This window comes from Sinohyriopsis cumingii, chromosome 9 (genome assembly GCF_028554795.1).
Source record: "Sinohyriopsis cumingii isolate HCF-2022 chromosome 9, ASM2855479v2, whole genome shotgun sequence".
NCBI lineage: Eukaryota > Metazoa > Mollusca > Bivalvia > Unionida > Unionidae > Sinohyriopsis > Sinohyriopsis cumingii.
The window spans coordinates 87,182,955-87,197,148 of record NC_142969.1 but is presented as its reverse complement, the minus strand read 5'-3'; the positions used below and the strand labels follow the sequence as shown (position 1 = coordinate 87,197,148).

Genomic DNA, 14,194 nt, shown 5'->3' with positions numbered 1-14,194 from the left:
GTGTCTGTAAAATGCCTTTCATTGGATTACTTTGGTTTATTAAAACCAAACAGCGATCCACTCAGGATTTTCTAGGGTAGATACAGAGAATATATTATGGTCATTCAGAACGCTATCAATACATCAGACCTGATTGTTTTTATTATTATTTAGGCAAAATAACTTAGTAAGTCAGATGGCAAACATGAGGATGGTGATAGGTTATGTGGAATTTGCATTGAATCATCTGATCCCAGAAGATTTGATACAATGTCACTGGTTGTGGTAATCATCAAGTGCAGTTGCACGGCACCATAAGACTTATCAAGATACCATAAGCTAGAAAGATGAAGAAAAAGAAAAACGATGACCCAAAGACAAATCCTGCAAACTGTGTGCAAAAACGATTCCACAGATTATAGATGAAAACTTTACTATATTTAGCTTCAAGATATTAATAAATTCGGATTACTTCCTCCAGTCTGCTACAGTAATTCATGCCCATTGCACTCATAAATTGATTATAGTCCTTGCAGTATTTTGTGTGGGCCACAATATTTTAATTGATGCAACTGATGCTCCATTCTTCAGTTCAGTGTTGATTCAAACATAGCAATGTCCCTTTGGGATGTGTGCATAAATAAAGAATGTCTGTCCCTTCATTACCACACTTGTTGAATTTATCGTGTCTCTCTGAAAACTGTACCATGTGAGAAAGAATTTTATAAAGAAACTGGACATAAGTATTGCTAGACATATACTCAGACCTGAGACTTCATAAAAGACTGCTTACTTGTGAGGCATTATTAGTGCTAGGGTTTGAGGTAATACCTTGCTATATGTTTGGTAAGGCAAAATAAGGGGCCTTATGACTTAAATTGAAACTGTGAAAAAACAAAAGGTTCAAATGCAATAAACTTTTGTTTTTCCTCATTTGTTATATTACAGTGCCATGAAAGGTCATTTCTTTTATCTTTTTTAATCCCTTGCCAATTTTAAGTCATCATCACTAACCAAGTCTCTAAATCAATTCTTGGCATATTTAGCTAAAATGGTGTCTACTGTTCCATTATATCATTGATTGTTTAGCTTGCTTGTATGGAGCTTAACACCATTTTTCAGGACATCATAGACTTTACATGGCAGCCAACATATTTATTGGAAGAAATCAACACACATAACGCTACTGGCAAGCTTTCCCATATACACACATTGGTTGGACTAGAGAGAGTTGATTAGTGATGTGTATGCCTAGACCATTCTATAATCCAGGGCCCCATGATTGAATACAGCTTGAAGAAATTAACCCTAATTCAATTTCCTTGTTGCATTTAAATCATAACACCCACCATGCAAAGTGACACGTCTCAAGATTTTCAAATTTGTATATGTTTTGCAACTTTTAATTCTGAGTTGATGCATGTGGATGTGGAAATTCAGTTACTGAATACTTAGCTACTTATATAAGGAGCTCTCACACTGGTAAAAGCATGCAGTTGGGATTTTATTTGCAAGAGGGCAATTAATTGTTCAAAATACTGTTTTAGCTAACTACATATGCGAAGGGTTGATGTATAAAAAAGAGGATCAAGAAATCCTAGCTAGTAAAGATAATTGTATCCAACTTGATAGAAAGTCAGAAGGCCTTTTAATTTTGTACAGCAGTTTCATTAAGGAACCAACTATAATACCATTAGAAGTTTATGAGCAGCAAAAACCACATTTAGGACCAACCAGACATCAAAACCATATGCATAGTTCCATTTACGGCCAACAAGACATCAAATAGGTCATCTAGTGAAAGCACAATGTCAAAATGACCAGCCATCTAGGAGAAGTAGCAAGGAAAGGGTTTTCCAGATGCCCATTAAAACAGCCATATTGGAGGTTAGATTGGCACTATTTTCATTTACGTCCAACTAGACATAAGAAGTCTTTCACTGATATGACGATTCATTCAGGAGAAGTAGTTATAACAAGATTTTCAGGATGGCCACATTGGTGGCCTTATAGGATGTCTGTACAGCACCATAATTCTCATTCAGGACCTGCTAGACATCAACATAAGTATTTTGTACACATGTTGACACGCTGACACAATTATCCATTCAGAAGTAGCGATAAAAAGTTTCTTAATATGGCTACTGTGGCAACCACATTGTATGTGTGAGTGGCACCATCTTGTTTTTTCTTCCAGATATTTTCACACAAATATCATATTTAAAGATAACATGAATTCATACAAGATCTTGTCGGTTTATTTCATAACAGATTTTTCCCTCATATTAATATAATCTTTTGAAAACATTTATACATTATAGTTCTAGAAATTTTTCATGCTCTCAGAAACTATTAAAATCACAGCAGAAAGTGTTATGTTATATCTTTATTCAGCACTGAAAAATATTTATGAACTCTTAAAGTTTTTTCCCCTATATTAACTTAATTTAATGAAGATGTTCAGACTATAACCTTTCCATTGGATTTATTTTTTCAAACATGGCGTAAAAAGTATGTTATAGTAACCAATTTTTACATTGCCTTCACCATCGCAGAAATCTCTATAATCAATTTCCTAGTAAAGAAAAGCCAAGAAAATAAATGGACAGTTAATATTCACTTCAGGATCACAGACCTGAGGCAAATATGTCATTGTTAAATCAAACATTTTTATTGTGTTTCCTTAGACCTAAATATATATATATATATACTTGCTGTTACTCTAAACGAAGGCTGGTGATCCAGTTGATAACCTTTTGGGGGTTTTAAGGATGTCTTTAAAATTAAGGCCTTAAAAATGTTGAGATCTTATATTAAAAATGACAATTTGAGCCTTGCAGATTCATGTCCACAGGTGCCCAAATAAAAAAAAGGGGGGGGGGGTGCAAGGGGCAAGCTTGTTGGTGTGTTATAAAATAACTGACTTATCATCGGTGTGCTGACAGGTAATGTGTAATTAAATCACTGTTGTAATATTAATAATGAGCGAGTCTGCACAAAGGAATTTCATACAGCTAAACTAACTCAACAACTAGAGGCAATTAAGAAATATATCCACATTCGTGATTCTGTCAAATGGCAGATACAACAGCATCAGGAAGCTCAAGTGGCATTTACAGAAGGTAAAGAGCCGCTATACTTGTTATCTTTTTAGGGATGTGCTTGGATTTTGCCCTCAAGCTGGAGCAGTCATAGGATATATAATAAATCGCCACGGTCGGAATTTATCCCCAAGCTGGGGTAATCGATGGGTAAAGTCTTATCCACAGTCAGGGATTTATTCAAGCTTCAGGTGCAAGTTTTTGTGCATCTCCATGCCCTTGCATAAAACACAGTTACACGTTTTTTTATATAGATATTTTTCAGTTGTAGACAGGAATAATATGTATTTGCGAGTGTTTGAAATGAATGGGTTCATTATGAATTGAGTGGCACTACATTTCAAAAGCAAAATTGGATTGAAATGCAAGAACTGTAGTACGGAATTAGTGTTGGTTCTGGATCGTAGAATGGAATTGTGTGTGTGTGATTGGATTTTTAACGTAGCTTGAATAATTTTTCAGTCATATTGCTACGATGTCTGCAGTGTGGCAGTTTATAGTGATGTATAGCACTGGGGCATCATGCTGCAAACATGTAGTATGATGTTGCACCCAGTCACATTATCCTGACACCAGGCCGATCAGTCCTAACACTAACCTCTTAATGCTGAGCGTCTAGCGAGGTAGCTGTTAATACCATTTTTGTAAGTCTTTGGTATGACTTGGCTGGGGTTTGAACCCATGACCTCCCGCTTCTGAGGCGGACGCTCTAACCACTAGGACACCGGAGTGGTCAGAATGGAATTGTAACAATTACAATGGAAGCAATTTGTATTATGCTTGTTGGGGCATTCCTCACTGATGGCTGTCAGTGACATCATCATGGGAATGTGTAACAGCCACATTTTGTAAGAACAAGGTGTAGTTGGTGAACAATACAGACACTTTTCTGCCATTTCCACTGGCATCATCTCATATGATGTTATTTAAAAAAACTTCCTACAACATACTCACAACATATAAAACCTATATGCAAATCTGATGAAAGCTGCTTGTGTTTCTGAAACACATATTCCATACTGGTGGCAAGAATGTCCAAATCTACATTACAAAAATGAAAACATTACCATCCACCTAGGAGTTGCAAATGTATGAAATCCTCTTGTTGGGTAGTTTTACTAACAGGCTTTACAGCAGGGCCTTCCATTAGATTTAAATGTGGCAGGTAAGTTGACAAAGTAGGGTGGGGGGTTGGGGGGACCTACCCCAATGGGGATAATTCATTTTTTTTTTAAAGTAGCATGGTGTAAAGTAAAAGTAGATGGGCTGATAAGGAATCCACTGAATTTACAGACTAAAGGTTCAGACATTTGTTTTTTAAGAGAAAAATGAAAGAAGGAAACAATACAACAGATATTTTAATATGACTTTAATGTTTATTTTCTAGATTTAATTAAGATTATGAATCAGAATCAGTCTCCAACTCCACTGCAAAGTTTATCTATTACTTCTTCTGCTCAGGCACCTGCAAATTAAAACAAAATTGTAATGCTTAAATAAAGTCATATCATCTCAGCACTAGTTACATATGCAGAAGTCATGTTAATCAGCATTATAAAAATGTATGAAATTTTCTTCACTGCACTTGTGCTTCCCTTACTATCGTTAAGCCATGATACAAGATAACTTTGCACTTACTTATCATTTCTGGCAAGTGGATGGTGCAATCAATTTGCACAAAGATGAATTTATTTCATCCAAATATTTCATGTGAATAAAAATTCCAAATGGAGGCACTTGTCCGATCAGACAAGATATATGCATATTGTAGTTAGCTGGACTCTAGCTTTGATAGTCCTGGGCAATAGGATAAGCTGATTTTGTTATCAGTTTAGAAATGCATCCGCTTTGCAAATACTATGCTTTAAAAGACGAAACTGAATCCAATATTGATGAAATAAGAGTCATTTGGATTACCTTGTTTTTTATCATTCTGCGTTGGTTGGGTGCATATTTGAGGGTCTCTGATATGGTCTCTTCCATTCCATTTGCCTTTGCTTTGCCATTAGTTTTCAAGCAGGCTTCTGCAAGAGTAATACAATGTTTTAAAAAAGTTTCACAACAAAGGATGCATTGCATTTTTCTAAATGCCAGCAATAATCAATGGAATATTTTTAAAACATGTACTTTGAAATGTGGTCTCAAGTTACTTTATCAATTCATTTAAAAATCTCTGGCAAGTCACATGAAAAACACAATTTAAATCAAGCCATACTTACTTATCAAAACCTGACATATCACAAGCTCTTGAAATGCTTTTTTCCCTTTACGTCCCTTTGGACTATACTCTGGCCAGTCTTTTTGTTTTAAGCTTTTTCATCATCCTGCAGACACTATCCCCAATTGTAAACCTGCCAAGGGAGCTCAAGTAGCATATCTGAAAATAATAATAATAATAATATTACTATTTTTTGATTTTGATATTATTATTAGTAGTAGTATTTCATGATCGATGTGACAAAATATGCTTGTATATAGTTATTTTTTGCCATGGTTTTGCAAGCAAATTTAATTTCTCTGACATGAAAAAAATTTGATAACATTAACTATGCAACACAATGTACTAATAGCAATTATAAACCAAATTAACCACCGTGAATCTATTAACTTCATAAATGACATTCACTCAAGGATTGAATTAAAGTAGCCACATAATATGTAATAGTGTATATGTAGTAAAATACCTGTTACATGTTCATCTCTAAACATGTTTTGGCCTACATCCGTAAGACAAAACAGCCGACCACTACATGTTCACCCCACCCCCAAAAATAATTATACAGGCACTGCAGAACTTGCATAATGCATATTGAGGTTCACAACAGCAAATAAAGGTTATAACAGTTTTTTTAAATAGAAAATAAAGCCCCAATTTACCATCTTCTTGGAGAGTTTGGGATTCTCCTCCGACCTCTGGCAAAGGCCCTCTAGTTCCTCCACTGAATCACATGGCATTGCAAGAATTTCTTCTCTATATTCTGTGTCTGGGCCTTGTGTATGAACTTGGAGGGCCAGCTGCTCCAACAAATTCTCAATATTTGTGTCCAGTTTCATAAGTACATTGAACTGGAAATCTGTAACAGATTTGTGATGAAATTAGTTTTGAAAGATCAAGATCATTATTATAAACTCCTTAAAAAGATCTGTACAGTGAACATGGGTTTAACAATGAAATATATTTATGGAATGAAATACATGGTTTTTGTACAGTTTATATGAAAACTTTTCCCATAATCCTTTATTTTTTTATTCCCTGGATATGTTGTTTCACTGCTGGTGTCTGTAAAGTCTGCATTCAATGTAGATGGTTTAGGCGTCTGACTTACACAAGACAATGGTATACATCAGAAAGAAAAATAAAAAAAACCAATGGAATGATGAACAGTCGACACATCAATGAAAAACAATTCATTGTTTATTTGCACAAATAAGTCTTGAACAGTATGTTTTATGACCTATAATTTAATTAATTAACATCTCACAATGTTCTGAAATAACAGTATCTAAGCTACAAGAGCTTGTGCTTTCATGTCATAATCTTCCATTTTGCAAACAAATTTTGATGTTGAATCAATGTATATGACCTTAGCATTGAACACTAACATTCAAAATGTCTACAAGATGAGAAGACTATTATCAACTGAAGTGACAACAAACCAATGAGTTTTACGTGCATTGAACATAAGCATTTTTAAATGCTACAAAATGTGTTTTTAGTGTATGGCCACAAATTACCCAACATTTTGTCAAACATAAAACAGTTATACTACCTTAGATGAGAATTAAATTCATAAATACAGTGTATAATTGACCTACTCGTATTTAGAGAGCTGTAAATGAAATAAGAGATTATATAAAAGTCAACACCTGTAGTATTTGTTTCATTATTCTATAATGTACATTTTTTTTCCATCCTCAATACTTACTACTTGCAGAGGAACTGGCAGAGAGAAATCTTTATATTCTCCACTCCAGAGTGGATGGGGATGGTGATGGTGTTGTCCTTCTGGATGCAGCTAAGAGTATAAAGATTATCACTACTCCTTAATTGCAGTAAAAAAGAAACAAAGAAATCAGACTGGATTTTTTGGCATGTAAACAAAATGCATACTGGTTGCAATGACCACTGTATATAAAGCAGTGATACAATATATCACAAAATGCATTCTTTTTTAACAAAACATCTAATCTCATATATACAGCATCATGAGTAAGTAAGTACTCTTAAACACATCTTATTAAACAGACAGAAAAATGATGAAATTTATACATACTTTTGATAAAGAATTTCCAATTGTGGCATGGTATAAAAGCAATTGATAAAAAATAAAAAGAGACCAGATAAACTAAATAGAACATACCAGCAGGATAAGAGGAAATCTTGGAGTCTGCAAAATACTCTCCATTTCAGGAGGTTTTGGATGAGATGGCTGACCAGAAAGGTTTCCACTTGAGATTTTCATCTTTTTTCAGTTCTTCATTTTCATCTGAAATGTCAATGAGAACTTGTAAATACTGTATGAGTCCTTGAATACATTGACTCCTTGTGACATACAGGGTTTGCAGAACAATCGCTAGCAATATTCACCACTTTTAAATCCAGCTGGTGAATTTTCACCATGAAATGCATCCGAATGCAGTGAACAATCCTGGATTAAAGACAAAATAGTGTACAGAAATGTGCAATAAATTAGTCAAGCTCCAGACAAAACAAAGATATGATTTATCTCTGATTCATAATGACTTTTCTTGTGCTACACATTTTACCAATGCAAATTACATTGAATTTTGTAAATTAAATGGTACAATTAAGATATGTATGTCAAAAGATTACTAATCTTCAGCTTTCCAATTAATGCTAAACACAAGTATCAAGTCATGTATTTAGTCTCTCACCACCAATAAATGCATTTTTAAGTAATCATCCTAGAGTGCACCAAAGTCATGTGAACTTGATCCAATTCCAACATTACTGCTGCTTGAGTGCTTAGATCCAGTATTGCCTTCACTAACTGATGTTATTAATACCTCTCTCTCATCAGCATAATTTCCATCATTTTTCAAAACTCCCATTGTAAAACCTCTGCTGAAGAAACTAACACTACACCATAAGGATTTAAAGAACTACTGCCCGGTTTCTAATCTCCAATTCATATAAAAAATCTTACAAAAGGTTGTTCAATCCCAGCTTGCATCTTGTCTGAATTCAAACAGTCTTTTTAGCAATGTACAATCTGCATATCGCCCTTGCCACAGGACACAAATTGTGTCTGCAAATAGATTACACTCCAGCCCAGTTGATCTATGTTGTGGTGTTGCACAGGGGTCTGTTCTTGGACCTGTTCTCTACACTCTATACACTCAGCTGCTCTCAAGTGTCATAGATCATCATCCAGTGTCTCACCAGTTGTACACTGATGACACCCAAGTATACAAATCTAGCCACCCAACTGAAGTTGATGCTACCATCCAAGGTGTAGAGATGTGCATTTCTGATGTGAAATCATGGATGACTTGTAACAAGCTGCAGATGAATGATGATAAAACTGAGGCCATTCTGATTACAACACAAAGACTTTCTCATTCACGTCCTTTACCTCACACAATAAATATCAGCAACACCAACATTAAATTCACACAATCAGTACAAAACCTAGGTGTTACTCTGGACAGTACTCTCACATTGCACCAACATGTCATGAACATATGCAAGGCTGCATATCTTGAGCTGAGACGCATCAGCTCCATTCTCAGATATCTTTCAGTTGATGCCACTAAAACACTTGTGTGTTCATTACTACTTTCAAGACTGGACTATGGTAACTCAATTCTGTCTGGTTCATCTTGATATCTACTGCAGAGACTTCAAAAAGTTCAAAACATAGCTGCTTGGATCATACTTAGAGTACCACAATCAGAGCACACCTCCCCGCTGCTCTGTACCCAACACTGGCTATCCATTCGATCCAGAATCAAACACAACATTAGTTCTCTGTGCTACGTTTCACTGACAGACTCTAGTCCAACATATCTATCCGACCTCACCTATGTGTACACACAAGAAAGATACTTACACTCCTCTTCCGACAATCATATAATCATTATTCTCACTATGAAAACAGAGTCACATGGACAGCATTCTTTTGCATACCAGGGCCCAGCAACATGGAATGAATTGCCCACTGAACTTAGACACAAAGACGCAGTGATCCCATTCAAGAGTGCTCTCAAAACTACTTATTCTGACTGCAAAAACAAACTTAATGACTTAATAATGTTAACTACCTTAAATATTCTCAGCATGTTTTTTATGTTTTCTAATTTCATGGTGTTTGTTTTTGTAATCATATCATTGTGTATGTTTTTATGTTGTCTAATGTTGCAAAGCGCTTAGAGCTTCTAAAGATTAGGCGCTATACAAAGTCCTCATTATTATTATTATTATATTTAGCTTGGATGAATATTTTTTAAATCAGTGGCCATAACTAAAACAATGGGATTTTGTTTTATGATCATAAAAGTATGTTGGACACCATCCATGATGTACAATGCTGTCTGACATTTCTATGCACCTAAGGTTTCCATCTCAAATATTAAAGCAAAATGCATACCAAATTTGACAGATTGACGAAAATAAAAAAAGCAATGCTTACCATTTGAAAAGAGGCAATTGTCACTAGAATATTCTATTCAAAATGATATTAATTTTGGACACAGGGGATACCACCCCCATGTTTTCCTGACTCGTGATATGTCGGCCTATTCTGTGCACAGCTTTAAAAGATGTAATGTTTATCCATCGAGCTATATAAATGAAATACATTTACTGTAGACTGTTTCTGTCAGCAGTTAAGTTGAGTAATTAGGTCAGGTTTATAGCTAGTTTACAAAATTCAATGTAGAATGCCAATAAATGACAAGATATATTTTTGCAAACTAAAGTGATCTTGAAAAAAGATTAGTAAAGTTTAACATTTTATAAAAAATAAGCTATTATGTGGAAGAGAAACAACAATGAAATAGGATGCAATGTGTTTGCGTCTTGTTGATGGGGGAAAATTACTAAAGAATTTAGAAACAGACTATACGCTGGGGAATTTTTTGAGAATTTATGTTCTGGCGACAAGTTTACATATTGGGTAGCAGATGATTTTGCATGTGCGGGACAACTTCTTGCAAAATTGGAAACTTGGATTAAAATGCAGTATTGTTTTAAGGTATACATTACCATATTTTATATAATGTATTGTATGATTCTAAAAGATGCATAGTTAATCGGAATTTCTGGGTTACAGATTCAAGAAGGTCATGGAGTGGGTCTACATGTTGACTAATAAATTACTATTTGATCCCCTAGGTGATATTTCAATTCTAAATTAAAACTAATAATACTTAATGTATAACCAAAAATGCGACAACCTGGTGGAGAGGCGAAAATGGATATAAAAAACTTCCATATAGCCTCAGCAAATTTAAACTGAATAAATAGGGAAAAAATAATTAAACTAAACAACAAGACAAATTATGATATGATTTTCATACAAGAAACACATAATAAGTTGACTAAAGAACTAATAACTTCATATGAGGAAAAATTAAATGGGGTTATAATTGTGAATGATTATAAGGAGATGTAAGGGGAGGGGTAGCTACTTTTATCAAGACTAAAATGGGAGTAACTTGGGAGCAAAACAACAAGGGAAACTTTTTTGCAGGAAGATTGATACATATTGTGATACAGGACACTCATTTTATAAATGTATAAATACCTGCTAATAAAAACAAAAAGCAACAATTCATTGAAAACCTGTTTAAATATGTAGAAACAATTTCAAAGGCCCCCCTCCAATCTGTGTTGATATTGATGGAAATATTGTGGATCCGATGTGCAATCTTACTGCATGCAAATCTTTCCAGAAAGCACCTATGTACTGTTTAGACACCGGTATTTGGTAACAGCCATATCTAGCGCAAAATTCAAAATGGTCATAGGACAGAAGGTTGAGTAGCTACAATGTCATAGCCTCAATGTCTCCACGAAGTAGGGATAGTAATATTTGTGCTAGGGTTGTGCTATTCCATGTCGATTTACAAGTAACCAAACAAGATTTGATTTGGAAATATTTTTCGCAAAAAGATCTCTTCTGCCAATGGTAGCTCAATGGCTGGGAGAAATACTGGCAAGTCAGATGTGTATAAAATGTACAGCAATGTGTGCAGATAAAATTGTCAAAAATGTTTGCAGGTTTTAATGAAAGGGCTATATCAGCCTTGAAAGTGCCAGAAATTATCATTATAGATGTGGCTTGAGTCTACATGTTTTCAGTTAACAAAAACAGAGTATCAAAGCTAGTAACTGGCATCCTTGTTAATTTGACTAATAACTATTTTTAATTAACCATTTCAGATTTATAAATATATACTCAATAGTAGTGAAGTGGGATGATATAGCGTCAATGGGACTTACCATTAAAAACCACCCTGGGACGATATAGCGTCAATGGGAAATTTAACATTATGGAAACCCTTGGGACGATATAGCGTCAAGGGGAATTTAACATGGGAATATGGGACTGTTTAGCGTCAAGGGGAATTGAACAGGGTGGGACTGTACAGCGTCAAGGGGAATTTAACATGGGCAAAAAAAAAAAAAAAAATCTTGGGCCTGTTGAGCATCAAGGGGAAATGGAACAGGGTCAGGACCCTATTTTAATAAGGTCCCGACCTGATGGGTCTATGGAAATGGAACAGGCGAATATTGAAACAGGGAGGGGTCTCTATTTTTTATTTTTTTTAAAACAAAAAAAAAAAAGAAAAAAAAAAGGGTAGGCAATGAAAGTCAAGATCTTTTCGAGACCTATGAGTGGCCCTGAAAAGGGCCTTTGGGTTTCTTCTTCTTCTAACTCTTCCACTTCTTCAACCATCTTCTAACTTTTACCAATATTCCTGTCATCTTCTTCTTTATTTCTGACTCAGGCATCCAGTCAGGATGACCTATCACTCGGAATTTCTCCTGTATTCTTATCCAGTTATTGTTGAGTTTCTCAAAGCTTTTTTTTCTCTTTCTATTTTCTTCTTCTTTTCTTTACTTAGACCACTTTTCTTTGATGTTCTTTACCTCTTCCGTCAGCACTTTCCTCATTACTTCTTCCGTTTTTGTCAACTGGTCGAACCCCCATTTTACGTATCACCACTCCATCCAATACAATACTTTTTCCAGGAAGCACCCGACTTGGATGACATGGTCCAGTGCTTCCTTCAAACTTCCCACTCTGACATAAGTTGGGTCAGTAAATCCGCTTGACTTGTTGACTTCTTCTTCTATCATCCCTGCGATGAGATCTCCGGCCACCTTTAGTCCTTTGACTTGAATAGTTAACAAGTCTTGCCTATTTCCATCACTCCATTCCTTTTCTATTCTTCCTACAACATATTCAACATCCATTATCCAAAAATAGATATCTCTTAATAGATTGAATAATTTTGTCACCTCCATCTTCTTTGTTTATTCCGTGGAATGGTCTGAACGATTGTTGTTGTTGTTGAGTTGAATTATAGTGGCGTGCGCTTCGCATTGAGCATGTACCACTGGTTTATGATGCCACAGGCACCTAACTGATTACTCCTTGGAGGAAGGAATGGAGCCACTTCCTCCAGGCATATCTGTGTTCACAGAACACTAATTGATTGGGCCGTCAGGTCAAGGTACTTTTGTGTACACATCGATCTGATTGTAAGGCCTATGTTTTGTTTGAGTGGGATTGGACCCAGCACACACTCTGTCATTCATTTGCATTGATTAGCGACTAGTGGGATTGGACCCGATCTAGTCCGTATTTTTAATTTATGATGCGTGCACTGCACGTATGTGTTTTGATGTCTGTCCGTCGCAAAGGGCGAAAGTGGTCAGGCTCGGGCGGAGTTGTCTTGCCACAGGTTAGCAGGGTTTTTCCGATCCAGGGTATTTTTGTTCTAAATTTCCGTCTTTGGAATTTTGAATCATAAAAACTCTGTGCTGTTTTTAAGAGAGATAGAGTCTATTGAGGTCGATGTCAGCTTTTAGGTGACAGTATTTGTCGATTGGTTTTGCAGCCTTGTGCTGCTGGCCCTGGATGGAGTTGGTGTTTTTTCCATCTTACTGAGTAATTGTTTTTGGGTCCTAATTATCTAGTTGTAAATTTTGGTTGCAGCCTTGTGCTGCTGGCCCTATAGTCACTGTTTTTTTTTGACTACCTTATACAAGTAATTTTTGGGGTGGTATTCTATATATTTGTTATATTTGCAGCATTGTGCCGCCGGGCCCGATAGTCGTTGGGTTTTTTTGACTACCTTATATGTGTAAGTTTTGGGTCTTAATACGGGGGATCACTGATGGTCTATTCTTGCGACCACCTTATACGTTCTATTTTGGGACTATATGGTTATACCTAGTTTTTGTCTTAGCTGTCACCTATGTAGAAGATAGACTTTTGGAGCTGTTAGTTAGGGTGTTAGGTGAGTATTAAGTTAGGAGAAGTGGAGAAGGTTTGTTTTGTTTTTCACACCACCCACCCCCTGTATATTTCTTCCTGGTATTTGAACTAGGTGTTTTTTAATTTAATGATATTTGTTTGTAGAGTTTTATCAGTCAGTGAGCTAGTTTTGATAAAATGAGTTTTTCTATTGTTCAGAATTTGGTACTTGTTTTGTGAGTGTATTTATTTTGTAATACTTTTGGCTAGATTCGGATTAGATTCCCTCGTCGATCACACTCGCCTCTCATAAATGGAGAGTTCGGGGAGACCGAATCCTTGTCTTCGCCATTGGTCCAAATTTGATATATATATATTTTATGTAAGTATTTATTAGTGTAATTTAGATAATTTCATTGCTTAGCCGGTTTCGGATTAGATTCTCTCGTCGATCACACGGTCTGAATGACGAATACTGTAGGTTCTTATAGTTAAAGCGCAGACGTGAAGGAAAACATCCCCCTAAGACTAAAATCTTATATTACCAAGATCATCACTTAAAACGTACAATTCACAATCTTCTCCTAGAGCAAAAGTAATCCACATAGTGAGTAATTTCAGACCACTGCCATTCAGGGTAACGTTCAAGAATCTCATTGAACT

General features: G+C 35.6%; 1 long non-coding RNA gene across 5 annotated transcripts in view; it reads right to left on the bottom strand.

The window, feature by feature from the left end:
• Positions 1 to 4,434: 4,434 nt before the first annotated feature.
• LOC149792179 (uncharacterized) overlaps positions 4,435 to 14,194 on the bottom strand; it is a 33,169-nt gene continuing 23,409 nt past the window's right edge. For 2 of the 5 annotated variants that reach the window (XR_016423504.1, XR_016423500.1), the window contains 6 exons: positions 7,442 to 7,567; positions 7,007 to 7,096; positions 5,958 to 6,154; positions 5,300 to 5,457; positions 4,998 to 5,104; positions 4,435 to 4,545 (listed from right to left, as the gene is read on the bottom strand). This is a non-coding gene — a long non-coding RNA (uncharacterized LOC149792179). Of the gene's footprint in view, positions 4,546 to 4,997; positions 5,105 to 5,299; positions 5,458 to 5,957; positions 6,703 to 7,006; positions 7,124 to 7,441; positions 7,568 to 14,194 lie in introns of those variants that run through there. The other 3 variants (XR_016423501.1, XR_016423502.1, XR_016423503.1) reach the window with 3 other exon arrangements.